Here is a 9,427-nt window from a genome sequence, read left to right as displayed (position 1 = left end):
CCTGGAGGTAAAGGCCACACTTTTTCAGGAATGAATCAGCGAAAAAATGTTTTAATGAATCTTTTTGTTCATAGCTTTAGATGTGCGTTGGCAATTCATTTTCTTAATTAAAGAAATCATTGTAATTATTATTTTCATATTTTAACAATAAATATTATTTTGATTATATTTGTGGTGCTTGGTAAATCAAGCATCACAATTACATTTTACTCATAAGGTTGAGGATATGTGTGCTGTTAGTTTTCAGAACTACTAGACTCATGAATGAAACAAAAATGCTTAGACAAGCAATGCACACCATATATTAGTCAGAACACCTTAGTATTCACATAGCAACATTTTGTCAACCTCTACAACAAAGGAAATGCATAGCAATGCTCTAAAAGCTAGCTAGAAATTTAGCATTCACATAGCAACGCCTTGGCAACCACCCCAACCTCAAAGCAAATGCATAGCAATGCTCTAAAAAAAACTACACTCTAAAAAATGTTGGGTTAAATACAACCCAGTGCTGGGTAAAATATTGAAAAGCGTCCCAGGTTACGTATGTAACCATGGTTCCCCGAGGGAACGAGACGCTGCGTCGGAAAATGCTAGGGGAACGCCTTCAGCGATACCAAGCTCTGAATTATATGTGTAATCAGTCGAACGATGGGCGAGACGTGCGCGGCGGGTGACGTCATGACCAGGAAGCTTTAAAAGCACGTGAGGTGCCGCCGGCGCTAGCTTCTTAGGAGTGAAGCAAGCTCTAGTAGGGATGCCGGAAGTATGGCCTTGCGACGCAGCGTCTCGTTCCCTCGGGGAACCATGGTTACATACGTAACCTGGGACGTTCCCCTTCGGGAACTCGAGCTGCGTCGGAAAACGCTAGGGGAACGAGATGTCCACGCCGCCAGACTTGCAAATCCCTGCCTGGTGTGAAAGGGCACGGCTATGGCAAGAGAACAGAGGGGCCTGGAGTGGCTCGCAAATCTAGGTCATAGAACCTGACGAAAGTGAGGGGCGTAGACCATCCTGCAGCGTTGCAGATGTCCTGCATAGGAACTCCTGCCAGAAAGGCCTTGGAGGCCGCCACACTTCTTGTCGAGTGAGCCTTGACCCCCAATGGTGAGGGGAGATCAGAGGACTCATAGGCAACAGTAATGGCATCAACTATCCACCGGCTGAGGGTCTGCTTGGAAGCAGGATGACCTCTCTTAGGGGGACCATAGCACACAAGCAGTTGGTCCGCCTTTCTCCACTGGGCAGCTCTGTGGACGTAAGCGTCCAGTGCTCGCACTGGACACATACAATTAAGCCTCTGCTGGTCGGGCTCCCTAAAGGGAGGAGGATAAAAAGCCTGGAGTACGACAGGCCGTGGTGTAGAGGAGGGGACCTTAGGGACATACCCCGCACGAGGGTATAAAAAAGCTTTGGCCAGACCGGGCGCAAAGTCGAGATAGGAAGGCGCCACAGAAAGGGCCTGCAGATCCCCAACTCTCTTTAGAGAAGATACAGCTAAGAGAAACACAGTTAACCGCATTCACTCAACCCTGCCACATTTCCATAATAATCAGAGGCAGGGACGAATAAGCGGGCCGAGAATGGTTTCTTCCACGATCTCGAAACCTCGGTGTGGAGATCGGGAAAAAACGGCAGGCTCCGGCGCGGAGGTAGCGACCTGGCCCGCAGAAAGCGTTCATCGAGTTTGCTTCTCTGCGGCTCAGTCTGTTTCTCTGCGGGCCATTCGATGTTCAACTTGGCAACCGCACGAGTAACTACCTCCATTAGCTCCTCATATTGTGGGGATTGAGGGGGCGAATCTTCGACGCTCTCCACATCAACCTCCTCGGAGGAAAATAGGAGAAGCGCCGAGCCCGCTCTCCGGGGGGAAGTAGCCGCAGAACGGGCTTCCGATCCCAGCGAGCGGGCAGCGGATCTGGCAGGTGAGGAAGAAGATAGGGACTCGCCTGTCTCCATTCCCTCCACCAGATCCAGCTGCGAACCCCACGAGTGCAGCTGCCGCTCCGCCTCGGCGGAAGCGGGGCCAGCACCGTGAGGAACGCTGGTGAAGGCTCCCTCCTCAAAGAGAGCCTTCCGGGAGCGAAGCAAACGCAGTGGCAACTGCTCACAATGCGGACAGTCAGCCCTCTCGAGAGCCGACGCCGCGTGCTCCGCTCCCAAGCAGACCAAGCACAGACTGTGTGTATCCCCGCTCGTGATGTAGCGTGGGCAGGGAGGAACACACAGTCTGTAACGCGATCTACTTTCGCCCTTTTTTGTCTTTTGCTTAGACATTTCTTTTTTCTTTTTTTTTTTTGCTGGAGCTTATTTTGGATGCTTGGGCACTTGGCCAGACAACAATAAATTCAGGGGCCACACCCACAGCTTCCACAACTCTGGGTGGGGGTGAAATATCATACACTCCGCCTGTGAGAGTTTTTTTTGCTGGAGCTTATTTTGGATGCTTGTGCACTTGGACAGACAACAATAAATAAGACTCACAGAACATAAATCGTGACCGACACACACAGAGAGCTTCGCTGAATGACAGAAAGCTAGCGCCGGCGGCACCTCACGTGCTTTTAAAGCTTCCTGGTCATGACGTCACCCGCCGCGCACGTCTCGCCCATCGTTCGACTGATTACACATATGATTCAGAGCTTGGTATCGTTGAAGGCGTTCCCCTAGCGTTTTCCGACGCAGCTCGAGTTCCCGAAGGGGAACCCAGCAATTGAGTTATTTTGACCCAGTTGGGCTAGGTTAAACATTTAACCCAACCGCTGGATCAAAACAGCCCAATTGCTAGTTTTGTCCACATGTCACCCAGCACTGGGTTGTATTTAACCTAGCATTTTTTTAGAGGGTAGCAATAATGTAACATTCACATAGCAACACCTTGGCAACATCATAGCATTTGCACAGCAATGCTCCTAAAACTAATCAGAACATCTTAGCATTCACATAGCAATGCCTTGGCAACCTACCACAATAGGGCTGCACAATAAATCGCATGCGATTGTCATGCGCTCTGTGATTAGTAGTAAATCTCCATCACATGCTCTCAGATGGAGTGGCATTTAATGCACAGAGCCGTAGTTCACTGACAAGCTACGCAATATCGCGTTCATAATCGAAGGTGATAATTGAAGGTGATCTAAATTGCTTATTAATAAAATTATAAAAATGCACATTCGCTTTAAAATGGGTAGGTTAAAGGGTCTAAAAATCGAAATCGCTTATTGATAAAATTATAAAAATGCATTGATACGAATAGCTTGATATAAAAGATACGTAAATAAAAAAAATATACTGAAAATGTAGCGATTTGTCCGTTTTAAACGTTGAAATAAGTCTGAATTGTACATTTTAGTATTAATAACAACATACAAAAATGCACGTTTTGTGCTTGTAAATGTTAGGTATTAATACCTACGTATAAACAATGAGACCAGGCTAGTATTTCACATAGTGACACCATGGCAACCTCCACAACCTCAAAGCAAATGCATAGTAATGCTCTAAAAACTAGTCAGATTATTTGCATTCACATAGCAACGCCTTGGCAACCCACCACAATATCATACAGTAGCAACTGCTGTCAAATCTAGTCAGAACACCTTAGCATTCATATAGCAACACCTTGGCAACCTCCACAACAAAGCAAATGCATAACAATGCTCTAAAAACTAGCCAGAACATTTTGGCATTTGCATAGCCTTTTTCTTTAGAAACAATGCTTGAAAAAATGCAAATCCAAAATATATTTGACCAATCTATTTTACACAGTTTAGATCTCCTCTGCTGTACCAGTAAACTGTTTTCACTGCAATGCGGTTAAACATGCATTTTAGAGGAAAATTCATGCTGTTAATAATATAGACCCTTTTATCATCAATGGAATACCTCCCTTGAATTATTTAAAATACAGGACGTGTCCAATTTATTCCAATTTTATCTCAGAGGAATCTTAATATTTAATACACCACATTCACCAGTGCCAAAATCCCAGCACTGTGATGTACTTTCTGTCGACGCAGATGAAGCTCCTCGGTCTGATAGTGATACCCAGCGTTCAGTAATACTTAATGGCAAATCCGCCTTTTTATTCCCAGCGATATTGATAATACGGATCCAGTGATATTGCAGCGGTAATCTGGATGACAGGCAAGGTTTTGAGGGGTTTTTGATTTACTAAGCACTACTCATTACAGCTCTAAGGACAGTGTGATCTTCTTTTGTAAACACTCCACTAATCGCCTCTGGCTTGCTTAGTTGGGGACACTTCATTTCCAGCGTTATCGTTGACATGATTGCAAAGATATTATTTAAACTGAGCTGGATGTTGACATCACTGAATTCAATGATGAACTGTCTTTAACTGAAAAATGAGTGTTTACTATTGTCATTTTGCATTATTGACACTATTTTCCTAATTAATGCTGTTCAGTTGCTTTGTCACAATCTGTATTGTTAAAAGCGCTATATAAATAAAGGTGACTTGACTTGACTTAATGGCCGCCATCCAATGTAAATCAATGTCAAGTCGTGACAAGGAAAGTCGCGTGGCTTTGCTCTACTGAAGCAAAGTTTATAGCAGATCCCTGTAAATAAACTCAGCACACAAACAGTTTATTAGGAAAACGGGCAACCTGCCTCTTTTTTCCTATTCAGATTTTCACATTCGTGGAGGGATAAGGTTATGGAAGGACACGGGCGAACGTGACGTCCTATTGCCAGCTTTGAAATAACCTCAATTTGACACAGTGAACAATGAATCAGGGCAAACTCCATCAGGAGGACTGTTGTGCAACCAAAGTCAAGGCTCTAAAATTGCTCATATTCTTTCAATTAGCTTAAGGCCAGACATCATGTCAGCATGTTACCACGGGTCAACTCATATTTGAGATGGTAATCCCAAGATACTCCTATCATCTCCTTAAACAATCTCACTGCATTTAGGCAGCTTCACTGAGGAACGTTTCAGTTCTCCTCCAAAACCTAGTTGGCTGCTGATCCAGACAGCTTATTAAGGCATCATTTGTCCAAAGACTGGTCCAAAAGATATCACATTTAATAACAAATATATATATATATATATATATACATATTAAATTGAAATGAATGGAAAATATTATTATTATTATTAAAATATAATCACACATTTGTTTTAATGAATTATTTGTTATTTACATTAATAAAACTTTAAACAAACATTTATTTTAAAAAAGTGTTATTTATTTGTATGAATATATGTAAACATAATAATAATAATATTAGTATTAGTATTATTAGTCTAATAATAGGAGAGACTGATATAAATATCAAACATTAATTGTATTGTTTTTAGAAATGTACAATGCACAGTTTAATTATAAATAAATAACACATATTAATAGAATAATAATAAATACAAAAAAAATAGTTTTTGGCCAACTTTTATCAGTCTGTCACTGATACAAAAAAATGAATAAAATAAAATAAAAATAAAACATTCCTAATTTTGAGCCAATATAAGGCAGCACTGCATATATAATTTGGGGATAAGTCATTCCGCACACACTGCGTTAGCATCTGTCTGTGCTAGAAACATCTAAACATCTTCTGTGCTAGACGGACATCTTCAACTGATGCAATGCATCCCGCTGTCTTTTTTCGAGGTGGTGTGTCTAGCCAGTCGATTCTAGTTTTAAAAATGCATCTCGAGACACCTGTGCTTTGTTCCATTCCATTGCTCTCGTCTAGCTTTTTTTTTTTTTTTTTAATGCATGAACGTGAAAGGACCCTTAGAAGGAAGCTGCCTAGTTTTTTGGAACCGAGCTTCTGCCTGCATCATGAATATCTGCGACACTAATGTATCTCTCAGCGATGTCGCTGTGTCGGCTATGATTACGAGAGACCTGTAGAGACTTTTTCACAATTTTAGCATGAAGTTGCTTCACAAGTGGGTATAATTAATTCAGATTAGGAGGCTGTATATGGCGGCGTCAGCGTGAGACGACGAGAGCACAGCTGGGGTGCTATGCAGTCTGATTTACAGACAATCGTCACATGCGTGTCCACTTTAATAGAGAGAGAAGCCCTTCATTAAACTGATCAAAGAGTTATAAAGAGATATCCGAAGGCTGGACTCGGGGGAACAGCAGCATCATGAGACAGCACATGAAGAGGAATAACAACTATTTATGGAAGCAAACACAAGTTTCAAAGGGTGACACAGTTACAAACAAGAAATTAACAATTTTAGCTCAGGATCTATGTAGTCAGGAATCTATTAAGCAAGAATCTATTAAGTATGGGAAAATGCACAGTCTAGTAGTAGAACAACATGCATTTTTCAGTGATCAAGAGCAGGCAGCCAAAATAAACGTGTTAAAGAATGGTGTGTAATTAATAACAATAAAATATTAAAACCACTGATACCTGTTGAAATAGAAAATTTTAAATGTTAAATATATTATTATTATTATTATTATTATTATTATTATTATTATTATTATTATTATTATTATTATTATTATTATTATTATTATTATTATTATTATTATTATTATTATTATTATTATTATTATTATTATTATTATTATTATTATTATTATTATTATTATCATCATCATCATCATCATCATCATCATCATCATTACTACTACTACTACAATACATGTAAATGACTAATTAAAATTAAATAAATATTCCAATAATTTATTTAACAACAACAACAAAATTTAAATCATCCGACACAATATTTGTTTACTTGTATTATTATTATTATGAATCTAATAAATAATAAATATACAATTAATTACAATAAAAAGTTAAACCTTTTGTTTAAAAATAAATAAATAAATAATAATGACTAATTAAAATTAAATAAATATTCCAATAATTTATTTAACAACAACAACAAAATTTAAATCATCCGACACAATATTTGTTTACTTGTATTATTATTATTATGAATCTAATAAATAATAAATATACAATTAATTACAATAAAAAGTTAAACCTTTTGTTTAAAAATAAATAAATAAATAAATAAATAATAATAATAATAATAATTGAAAGTATTGAACAATAACAAAAATAAAAAATAAAGTATTGAAAATAAAAGTAAATGAAAATTATAGTAATGTATAAAGTATTATTAATTAATAATTCAATTAAATATTTATGTATTTCTTTAGAATTGTTTACAATAAAAAAATAGTTCAGTACTACATTTAAGTATCCTACTACTACTTGAGACTAACATTTTAATTAATCAATCAATCTATGCATACATAAAAATGTAGTGATGTTTATTGTAGTTCATACAAATGTAAAATACATAAATATTTATTTATTTCTCTTTTTTATGAAATATGAGTGAATTACAATAAACTTCGGCCAATTTATTTCTTAATTAGTCCCTTACTAGTACTGTCCTCACAAAATACATCCCTTCATGTTTGGGATCTTAATGACCAGTTGGTTGTACATTGTCTCACTTGTTACCAAAGAATTCCACAACTGACCAATCAGAATCAAGCAGAGCCATGCAATAGTACAGAATTTCTGATGCAACGGCAGGACAAAACGATGCACAGATCTTCTCCTGCTGCGTCCACTGAGTGATGGATAAGTGACTGAGCACGTTTCAAAGAAAGCCTTGGCGTGCTTCAACAGAACACCTGCTGGGACGCCTGAAGGGTGTTAAATTAGGGCTCATTTCTCTGGGTTAAGATTTGTAAAATTAAAAGCCATGAAGCCAGTAGAGGATGTGAGAGGACAAAAGCAATGGCCAGAAAAATTGATCGTGCTCATTGTTTAAAACATTAAAATTATTGTATTTCATACTCAACATTTCTCCCATCCGAATACGTGCAGAGACATTAATGCCTTCAGCAGACACACAAGGCACACAAGGTCACGTCAGTTATGTCTAATATCAACACCAAGACTGGGCAAGTTATCAGCACATACTATAATAACATCAGACACGCAGATGGCCTGAATCCATCGCACTCACAATTATCTAAACATAGCCCTCTGAACATTACATTACCATTCAATAAGCACCATTCAACCTTATAGGAATGTCATTTAGCTCTATAAATATGTATATAGACGCATTCTCACCTGAACAATTTGCTTATGGTAATGAACTGCTCAGTGAGTGTCATAACAGCAGATGAATATTAAAGTAAGAGAGAACTGGTGTTTGATAACCCGACTGCATTAATGGTGCACTCATGAATAGCCCTTACTGTTAAAAAGTTTAACTTAATTTCACATAACAGTTAGACAATATAATATGGAAGCTGCTAGAACTTTCCCGGTTCTACCACATAACTTTTTCATTAATACCAGTTTCATTAATACTAGTTTTGTAATCATAATAATAATAATAACACACAGTAAGTTTATTGTACAGTGCTGAATGAAAAAGCGGGGCAATTTGATAATAATAGCCAAATTATAATGGGCCGCCTAATAATAATAATAATAATAATTATAATTATAATTATTATTATTATTATTATTATTATTATTATTAGTATTAGTATTAGTATTATTAGTATTAGTATTATTATTAATATTATATCACAAATATTACATTGTTGTTGTTGTTATACTAAAAATATATAATTATAGTTGATATTTAATCCTAATCAATACGACATTTATTATTATTATTATCATCATCATCATCATCATCATCATTATTATTATTATTATTATAATATCACAAATATTACATTGTTGTTGTTGTTGTTATACTAAAAATATATCATTATAATTGATATGTAATCCTAATCAATACGACATTTATTATTATTATTATTATTATTATTATTATTATTATTATTATTATTATTATTATTATTATTATTATTATTATTATTATTATTATTATTATTATTATTATTATTATTATTATTATTATTATTATTATTATTATTATTATTATTATTATTATTATTATTATTATTATTATTATTATTATTATTATTATTATTATTATTATTATTATTATTATTATTATTATTATTATTATTATTATTATTATTATTATTATTATTATTATTATTATTATTATTATTATTATTATTATTATTATTATTATTATTATTATTATTATTATTATTATTATTATTATTATTATTATTATTATTATTATTATTATTATTATTATTATTATTATTATTATTATTATTATTATTATTATTATTATTATTATTATTATTATTATTATTATTATTATTATTATTATTATTATTATTATTATTATTATTATTATTATTATTATTATTATTATTATTATTATTATTATTATTATTATTATTATTATTATTATTATTGTTGATATTTAATTGTTAATCATACGAAATATATTATTATTATTATTATTATTATTTTTATTATTATTATTATTATTATTATTATTATTATTATTATTATTATTATT

The sequence above is a fragment of the Sinocyclocheilus grahami genome, unplaced genomic scaffold, assembly GCF_001515645.1.
Source record: "Sinocyclocheilus grahami isolate Dianchi unplaced genomic scaffold, SAMN03320097.WGS_v1.1 scaffold1432.1, whole genome shotgun sequence".
Taxonomy (NCBI): Eukaryota; Metazoa; Chordata; class Actinopteri; order Cypriniformes; family Cyprinidae; genus Sinocyclocheilus; species Sinocyclocheilus grahami.
Note: the sequence above shows the minus strand (reverse complement) of the source record.